Below are 10,484 nucleotides of genomic sequence, written 5' to 3'. Positions count from 1 at the left end.
TTAATTATTAGGTCAATAGGAATTTGCAGGCTTTCTCTTGCTAAAACCAGACTACCTTCGTGTAGTATTTTGCCGATAAGAGATGTTCTTATTTGTGATGTTGTATCACACAGTAAGATAAAATGTTCAATAGTTGCATCAGCTTTATTACAGAGTCTACACATCGGATTTGTTGCCGCGATAATTTGAATATTCCGCTTTATTAGATTGCAGTATGTAGGTTCCTGTGATTAATTTGGAGCAAATAGACAGTTTCTTTATCTCATTTATATTTGCACTTATTGTTTTAAGTGAAGGATGGATTCTGCCAATATCATATTCACATTCAAGATATCTTAAGGTTGAGTACCCCTTCATTTTGGTCTTTATGGCATCCTCCCAGTACTTGTGAATCTTTTTGGTTATAAACCTCTTCCATTCAATTTTTGTAAATGGCTTTTCAAGATACTGTTCTAACTCTACGATGTCATATTTGCCACATATCTTTTTCAGATCAATAAACCAGCTATTGCTTGTGTAGGTTTTAATTTGAAGTTGACGTTCCGCTATTCTCCACTCTAAGGACGATCTTTCAGCTCTGGTTATATTCCCAAATAGTGTTATAATTTTAATATGGATCTCTGCTTCAAGTGGGAGTAAACCTGATAATAAATAGACAGCCGGGTCAGCCACATTTAGTTTGAGAGAGATAAAATCTGTTTAATCCACCTTTTATGTTGTTGTTGTATAATATCTAAGTTTTTACCTGATGGTATCAAGATTTCTAGGCCGTAGGTCAAAACTGGTAAGATATATGTCCTAAATAAGGAAATTAGTGTTTCAGGGTCTAATCCATTTTCCCCATGTAATCCTGCACCCATAAGACTGTACATGGATCTTCTGGCTTTTTTTTTTATATATTTTCAGTGATGGTTGCATTGGTAGAGTCTTTTTAAGATTTTTTTTATTCCAATATGAGAAGAGTCTTGAACAATGGGCATATCTATATTTTTAAGTTTCCAAAAACCTTGATCAATATCTAGCATTTTGTTACATGTTTTGATTGGCAAGACTACACTTTTTTGAGGCTGTAGTAAATATCCTTCTCTTTGGCTGAAATCAACTGCTATATTTATCATATTTTGGAGTTCAAAGGGATTGTTAGATATCAAGGCAACATCGTCTGCACAGGTCGGCGCACAACAGTTTATATTCCCAATTTTGGCTCCTAGTCCTGAGTTGCTCAGAATTTGTAGTAGAGGGTTGATATAAACTTTGTAGAGGTCAGCGCTAATGGCTCCGCCTTGTCTTACACCTTGTTCAATATTGAATAAGCAATTTGACAAAGTATTGCCCCATTTTACACAGGATGTTGCATTTTCAAATAAATTGCTGATCAGTAGAATAGATTGTTGTGAGAAACCAATTTGAAAAAGACGTCGTATTAAGTTTTTATGGACTACAACATCAAAAGCAGATTTCCATCCAATAATGCAATATAGGTTGGTAACTTGAGATCTTTATTTTCTCTTTCAAATTCTTCAATGAACAGTCCACATAGCAGTGGAGTGGATTTTGCTGTGAAGCCTTTTTGCAGTGGGCTTTGATGTTTCAAGATCTTATTGTTTTCTCTTCCTTTGATTATAACCTCTATGATCTTCGAGTAAGTTGGTGTTACAGTAATCCCACGGTAATTTTTAACATTCTTTATGTCACCTTTGTTTTTGAATACAGGGAAAAGAGTTCCAATTTTGAGTAAGTTTGGTATATAGCAGTGTTCAAAACTTGTGTTAATTAGAAGTTGAAGATACTCAAGAAGTATTTCGCTGGCATGAATGAAATTTTCAGCAGTGATTCCATAATAGTCCATAGCTTTATTTGTATTTAATTTTTTGACAGCATTTTTCAATTCTTGGATTGAGACTTTTTTCATGTGAATAATTTTTCTTACATATCTTTAATATTAGTTTTGTTTCATCTTCTACTGCTTCTAAATGGTTCTGATCAAAGTTCTGATAGTTAGATTTTTTGGTAAGATCTCCAAAATGTTTTGTCCATCCTTCCAATACACGGTCAGATGTTTGATATGTTTCATTTTCTACTATAAGTTCTTCAATAAATCTACCCATTTTCCCCCTCTGTTTTCTAATTAATTTATAAAATAAGGCAGTATCACTGGATTTAGCATCCAAAATTTGTTGTCGAGCATTAATCCTTTCTAGCGCTTGCTCTTTTCTACATAATTTCCTGAGATCATATGTGGTGATTGTTTTTTCCTTAAGATAGAAGTTACCAGGTTCTTTTGGTCGATCATGTTGTTTCCATACAAAGAAGGCAGTTTTCTTCCTTTCCACAGCTTGTAAAATTTCCTCATTCATTAATGGTAGTTTCTTCTTTTTCTTGCCCTTTCGTTTTCTTGGAGCAATTTTTAAGGTTGTATCTGATATAATTTTGGTCAGTTCATCAAAAGCTTGATCTAAATTCAATTTTTCTGATATTGGTTTATTTTTTTCTAATTTCTCATTAAGCAAAGTTTTATATTCATTCTTGTCCACCTTATTCCAGTTAACTTTGGAGTTTTTTGCCTTTCAAAACTTCATTCTCTGTTCAATTTATGTTTGGAAACCACTGTTACAAACCCTCATTCAAACCAATACAAACTTACAGCTATCATTTCGGATATTGCAAGTCACAGACTTTTCAAACCAGTTCGCATTGGAAAAGATGAAAAAGAGAAAAGATCTTTTCTTAAACTTTCCTTTGCCAACAAAGGTCTCGATGGCGTCAACTTAGGCAATATCCTTCATCATAAATTAGTTCAGTCGAAAATACCTCCTTATTTTAAAGATCAGTCTGTACCAATAATTTCTTATACCTATACCAAACCAATTGCAACTAAAATTTTCAATTACAAACACGTTTTGCAGGATCTCAACATTGACGACTTCAAGTCTAAACCTCCTGATTGCACCTGTGCTAGTTCCCAATTCACATATAATCCGGCTGGCCACGTTATTACCGGAGACCTCAACATTGTCAATAACACTTCCCTACGAAATTTGTTATCCAAAGGTCCGAAATATCGTGATCCTAAATCCATCAATTGGAAATACAACTTCAAAATACTGATGGATTCAGTCGAGGATTATGCCAGACAATGGGCTAAACGCGAGAAAGAAGACGTAGATACTCTTTCCGAATGGATTAAGGCTGTGAGGTCGTTGATACAAATCCGAATTAAGAAACTAAATAGGTCTATCAATACCCACGCTACGTCAATTTTTAAAGACCCAAATGTTGCTAAACACTTGTCCTACCTCCATGACAAATATGTTGTTGTCCCCGCAGATAAAGCCCCAAACAACATCGTTTTTGTGTGTAAATGTCATTACATAAACTGCTTGATAAGTGAATTAGGTATTGACAATTCATTTGGAAACTCAACATATACCCTCACGACACTTTCCAAAGAGGAAATCCTGGATAACCATAGGTCTGTTTTATGTACCTTTGGAATTTCAACCAAAGATGAAGAACTGGATCTTCCATCACTGTATTGGATACCTAAACTACATAAGTGTCCTTACAAACAACGGTATATTGCTGGGTCTTCCAAGTGCTCCACGAAACCTCTTTCTAAATTATTTACATCTATTTTATCAGCAATCAAAGCCGGGCTCCAAATCAGATGTGGATACTAAAAAATTCCAAAGATCTTTTAGGGTACATACAATCTAAGACTCTCTCATCTTGCAATAGTATATAAACATTTGACTTTTCTACACTTTACACAAGTATTCCCCATTCCAAACTAAAAGACAAATTGAAAGAGTTGATATTACTTTGTTTCATTAAAAAGAATGGCGAACGTAGATACAAGTATCTTGTCTTGGGGAGGGATAAATCCTAGTTTGTAAAGAATCACTCTGATTCAAACAAAACATTCTCTGAAACTGACATTATCAAGATGCTTGATTTCTTGATTGACAACATATTTGTTACGTTTGGGGGACGTGTTTTTCAACAGACTGTTGGAATTCCAATGGGAACCAATTGTGTCCCTCTTCTTGCCGACTTGTTTCTTTATTATTATGAGGCTGACTTCATACAGGAACTTCTAAGAGAGAAAGATAAGAAGTTAGCAATATCCTTTAACTTTACGTTCCGCTATATAGATGATGTTCTCTCACTAAATGATAAAAAATTTGGTGACTATGTTGAACGAATCTATCCCATCAAACTAGAGATAAAGGATACTACAGATACAGTTAAGTCTGCCTCATATCTTGACTTACATCTAGAAATTTACAATGAGGGTCGGTTGAAAACAAAACTTTACGACAAAAGAGATGATTTCAGCTTCCCAATTGTGAACTTTCCATTTCTATGTAGCAACATTCCAACAGCGCCTGCATACGGCGTATATATCTCCCAATTGATACGATATACCCGGGCTTGTTATGGAATAACCGTTTCACAGATGATATCGGATATGTTCCTTATGTCGTAACTACAATACCCTTCCCTTTTCACGAATGTGACCTACCGAATTAGACTATTTACCGGATTTGTCATAACATAAGCAACACGACGGGTGCCACATGTGGAGCAGGATCTGCTTACCTTCCGGAGCACCTGAGATCACCCCCAGTTTTTGGTGGGGTTCGTGTTGCTTAGTCTTTAGTTTTCTATGTTGTGTCATCTGTACTATTATGTGTCTGTTTGTCTTTTTATTTTTGGCCATGGCGTTGTCAGTTTGTTTTCGATTTGTGAGTTTGACTGTCCCTCTGGTATCTTTCGTCCCTCTTTTGAATATTTTCATAAAATATAAGTAAACGTTTTGGCGGATTACTTAAGGTATGCCCGAGCCTTGTGCAGGATATCTTTCTTAGTTTTAAAAGTTCCAGAAAGTCAATAAATCTATCGTTTGCTAATATGTATATTACGTCCTTGCACTTGTTTAAAAAAAGATAATTCTGTATTTTCTTATTCTTTTGTATATAACGCTACTTTGTAAACAAAATTTATTAAAAAAACTATCTTAATGATAAAATAATTGTTAAGAAAACAAAATGTCAAAGTGGCTAGGTACTTAAACGGCTTCATGGTGCCAATATAATGATTAAAATTCATTTATCTAGTTTAATGAACTACATGTATCTCCTATACTATAAAATGAATATATGCAATAAAAAGTAAATATTTCAAGACCTTTCTCTTAAATATTTAAACAATTGTATACTGATAATTTGTGACTTTCTGTCCGTCAACGTACGTTTGACAGGTCAAGTTTTTTACCCACCAAAAATAATTTTTCCAGTTTTTCTAATACTATCTTATTAATCATAGATCAACATTTAACAATTTAAAAATTTGTAAGTAAAATAACAAAGAAATTAGGACTTTTCATCGGTCAGGTCATTGCCGTTATTGGTCAGGTCACGGCGTTTTCAGAATTTTTTAATATTTTTTTCTTAATTTTTTCTTATATTTATGTATTGAATGATGAAATCTTTTAATATTTCAAATTTGACATAAATCCTTTGAAAAGTAAAAAATTATTAGCATTTTAATTTGGTCCTGTCATTGTTGATGTTGGTCAGGTCATTGTAAACGTTGGTTAGGTCACATTACCCCAAGCTTTTGATATTTTTTTTCTATATTTTTCTTATATCTATGTATGAAATGGTCTTATCTTATTATATTTCAATTTAAGAGCAATATCATGAGAAATAAAAAAGTTATTAGCATTTTCATTTGGCCCTGTCATTGTCGAGGTTGGTCCTGTCATTGTCATCGATGGTCATGTCACATTTTTCGCAATCTTAAGATCTTATTATATTTTAAATTTTAGAGAAATATTTTGAGAAATAAAAAAGTTATTACCATTTTCATTTGGTCCTGTCATTGTCGAGGTTGGTCCTGTCATTGTCAGCATTTGTTATATCACGTTTTCGGGAATTAAAATTTTTCTATATTTTTTTCTTATATCTATGTTTTAAATGATCTAATTTTATTATATTTCAAATTTGATATAAATCATTTGAGAAATAAAAAAGTTATTAATGCATTTTCATTTGGCCCTGTCATTGTCGAGGTTGGTCCTGTCATTGTCATCGATGGTCATGTCACGTTTTCGCAAGCTTTTGAAAATAAAATTCTATATTTTTTTGTTAAATTTATGTATTAAGAGATGAGATCTTATTATATTTTAAATTTTAGAGAAATATTTTGAGAAATAAAAAAGTTATTACCATTTTCATTTGGTCCTGTTATTGTCGAGGTTGGTCCTGTCATTGTCAGCATTTGTTATATCACGTTTTCGGGAATTAACATTTTTCTATATTTTTTTCTTATATCTATGTTTTAAATGATCTAATTTTATTATATTTCAAATTTGATATAAATCCTTTGAGAAATAAAAAAAGTTATTAGCATTTTCATTTGGTCCTGTCTTTGTCAGCATTTGTGAGGTCACGTTTTCAAAAGCTTTTAAAAAATTATTCTTTATTTTTTTCTTAAATCTATGTATTAAATGTTGAAATCTTATTATATCTCAAATTTGAGATAAATTCTTTGAGAAATAAAAAAGTAATTAGCATTTTTCATTTTGGTCCTGTCATTGTCCTGTCATTCGGTCCAGTCATTAGTGTAATCCTAAAAAAGAATAAAATGAAAATAAATTAACATAGTCCATTAACATGATTACTGAGAATTTTCTTGAGAACACCATTGTAAAATTTTATAAAAAGGCAAACAATTCCAGAAATTTTCAGGTGGATACTTGATTTATACGATATTTTTTTTTATTGGCACTGTTTACGATTACCCACAAAAGTAGCAATAAAATATAATTATTGTTACTTCCCAGACTAATTGTCAAAATGTATTTCCGGACAGAAACCGGATTTTATAGGACATTGCAGGTAACTATAATATCATTTTTTTTTTATTGTTACCTAGTGGCTATGTACAGTTATTGTTACCTGCAAAATTAAGAATAGCGAGTTAAAAAAAGACCTCCATATGGCAAAAATGGACGTCAAGTTAGTCAATACATTTGGAAGTTTAATCATGGTTAATGTTTTGTACCTCATGATTTAATTGTTTAAATGTATTTCACAGATTGTTCGCAAATCAAAGTTTCTTTTTTTTTTTAGATCAGTGCCTATACACTTTGCGGATAATAATAACTGCAGCTAACAATTTTAATGATATTATTGTTACCGACAATTTCCGTATGAAAATTTACCAACATTAGTTTCATCGGCCAACACAGTTGAGGGATTCAGGGCTCCACTAATGGCATGCTCTGAAAGGAACCATAGGCAACACCAAGTTGTACATACTTTTAATTCTATAATATTGCGAACGTTTTTAAATGTAAATAAAATAATCTTTTTATTATAAATTCTGATGTAAGAATAGCACCTTTAACTAACCAACTTTAAATAAATTTAAAACTAATTTAAACTTTTTAAATTTTGAGATTTTATTTGTAAATATATCCTTTTCTTACTAAACTTTTTCTTACACCTCAGCACATGATTTTTTTATAATATTACTATTATGATTAATTAATTTTATGTTTTAAAACTGTAATGACTATCCTTTGAATTAATAATAATTTTGCCCTTATTCCTTTATCTGTACATAAGTTTATATGTTCCTTTATGTTTTAAGGTGTATATAGTTGCTACAATTATACCCTATGGGTAGTGCTCCACAATTAATAGACAAGAAACTTAACTGAACTGAACTGATAGACAATAGAGAACTATCTGTAATGCCCGACACTGCACATAGTTTTCGCGCGGAGCCAATCACATTCAGTTTTTTTTTAATCCGGTTCCTTACCTGGAAGAAGAAGAAGACCCTGTACGGAAATACATTTCGTCAATTATTTTTGGAAGTAACCACAATTATTTGTTATTGTTACTTTTTACGGATAATCGTAGCCAGTGCCTTTTTTATAAATATAAAACCTTGGTACTGGATTTTTTTAGGAGGGAATTGGGGGGATACTGTTTCCGTTCATTTGTTTGGTTTTTTTTTGCTATTATATATTTTATTTATTTTTTGTTTTTTACGTTGTCACGTTTCGTTTCGTTTTGTAAAAATAAGAAGATGTACATGATATGACTGCCAACGAGATAACTCTCCACAAGATACCAAATGACATAGACATCGCACGGCCTTCAACAATGAGCAAAAACCATACCGCGCATAGTCAGCTATAAAAGGCCCCGAAATGACAAATGTAAAACAATGCACGATAGTCCGTGCTAATGGCCTGATTTACATGATTTATGTACAAAACAATGAACGAAAAACAAATCTGATCTACAGCAACAAACGACAACCACTGAATTACAGGATCCTGACTTAGGACAGGCATATATAGAATGTGACGGGGTTAAACTAGTTTGCTAGCTAGCGCAAAACCCTCTCCCTAACCTGGGACAGCGGTGTAACAGTACAACATCAGAACAAACTATAAAAATCAGTTGAAAAGGGCTTAACTCATCAGATCGATACAAAGCAGAAAAACATCTACCAATAAACACAGACCGGACGTGGTAGGGTATTTATACATCCCAACAACAGAAAAAACACCAAGTAAAGATCTAAGAGTACTCGCAGTTATTGACAACTAGTTCAAAGCCAATAACAACTAATAAAATAACAAATTAATCATGCATCTAAGACTTAAATATCAATCAGTACAAATCCAATGGATTTAGTGTAAAGACGACATTAACAGTCAGAGAAAAACATGACCTTGTGCAATGTCCAGATAGAGGTATCGACAGATTGTAGTTCTACCGTCAATATGTATATGTATATAACAGTAATATTTAGTTTGGTTTGAATTTACTGATAACAAAATCAATATTTTTACTAATAAAGACAATATTCAAAGATCTAATTACAGTGTTGAATTTGTAACCTTTTCTAGAATAACTTTATTTAAAGGATCGATAAGTTTACCCGTAAACAACATCTCCGTAAGAAGTAGGACGTGCTATCCCGTTTGAAATAAGTATTCTACAGGTACAGCCAAACTTCCAGCTCAAATTTTTGTATATAAGGAAGAATTCAGTAAAGGTTTTAAGTAATTTGTGGTAATGAAAGCCCCGACTTAATAATTTACCAGTAATATATAGATTACATTCATTGAATTTCAAACGTCACTGCAGACACGGGCATAGCTAACGAGTTGTGATAATATATAAACATCGTAAGATGGTACCAAAGGAACACAAACGCACAAGAAAGGAAAATTAACAAATGGGAACGAAAAATCGTCCCTTTTGTCGTAAATTTTTGTGTAGAGTTTCCCGTGTAAATAATATGCTTATATGAGTATAACGAAATCAGAGATGATTAGCTTGGAAATATTTAAATCTTAGACTATGAATACAAATTGTTGTTCATAGGGTTGAAAGTTTATCAATTTACTGATAATGGTGTATTGAATTTGAATCGGAAAAAGGAAAGGATATATCCACATATTGTAGTTTACAAGATATATGCATGTACATGCATTTTACCCTTATGTCAGGATGATAATCAAGAGATGAAAAAAGCTCATATTGCTCTTTGGGCCACAAATAAGCATAATCAATTTCAAATGTAAGAAATTAATCTTGGGTCAGGAAATTGTTTCTTTGCACTCCGGTTCAAACGTTCTCAAGCATATGACTATCTTGATATTTTTTAGTCCTGTGGACAGTATGCATAACAAAATCTGATCAAGTGAAAATGTCAGGTAGTGAACATTTACCTATATATTCTATTTCAACCATAGTTGTCAGATGACTCCTTATAGAAGTTATTGGCCTTAAATGATAGTAATTGGCCAATACGTATAGGGCGTGTAATCTTTGAAACTTTGATGAACAAGATAGCTAGATAGAATCTAAATGCAAAATTGTGCACCAATACAAGATGTACAAATCTTAACAAAATGACCAAAACTATTAATTGACTCTGTAAAAGGAGTTAGTGTCCTAAATTGACATTTGTTTACATTTTTAGTGTGCTTGACTATTATCTTGCAACAGTTATACAGCAAAAATAAAGAAGGCACATATCTGAAACTATGTGCATCAATACAAGATCTACAAACCTAAACAAAATGACTAAAAACTATTAATTGACTGTGTAAAGGAGCTATTGCCCTACATTGACATTTCTTTACAATTCTAGCGTGTTTGGCTATTATCTTGCAACAGTTATACAACAAAAATAAAGAAGGCTCATATCGAAACTGTCACTTGACAAAAATCGTCTAAGCGAAATAATCCACAATGCTTTTCAATATAGAAATGGTAGCATACGCTATACATTTATTACCGTTTGGAATACCATACGGCATATTTTGTTATAAGGGAACAAAAAGGCAAAACATGCTACACAGAGGAATAAGTGATCAGTATTCTGGAGTTTCTTATTGACAACATATTTGTTGAATTTGGAGGTAGACTTTTTCAACAAATTGT

The sequence above is a fragment of the Mytilus californianus genome, unplaced genomic scaffold (assembly GCF_021869535.1).
Source record: "Mytilus californianus isolate M0D057914Y unplaced genomic scaffold, xbMytCali1.0.p SCAF_3, whole genome shotgun sequence".
Taxonomy (NCBI): Eukaryota; Metazoa; Mollusca; class Bivalvia; order Mytilida; family Mytilidae; genus Mytilus; species Mytilus californianus.
Note: the sequence above shows the minus strand (reverse complement) of the source record.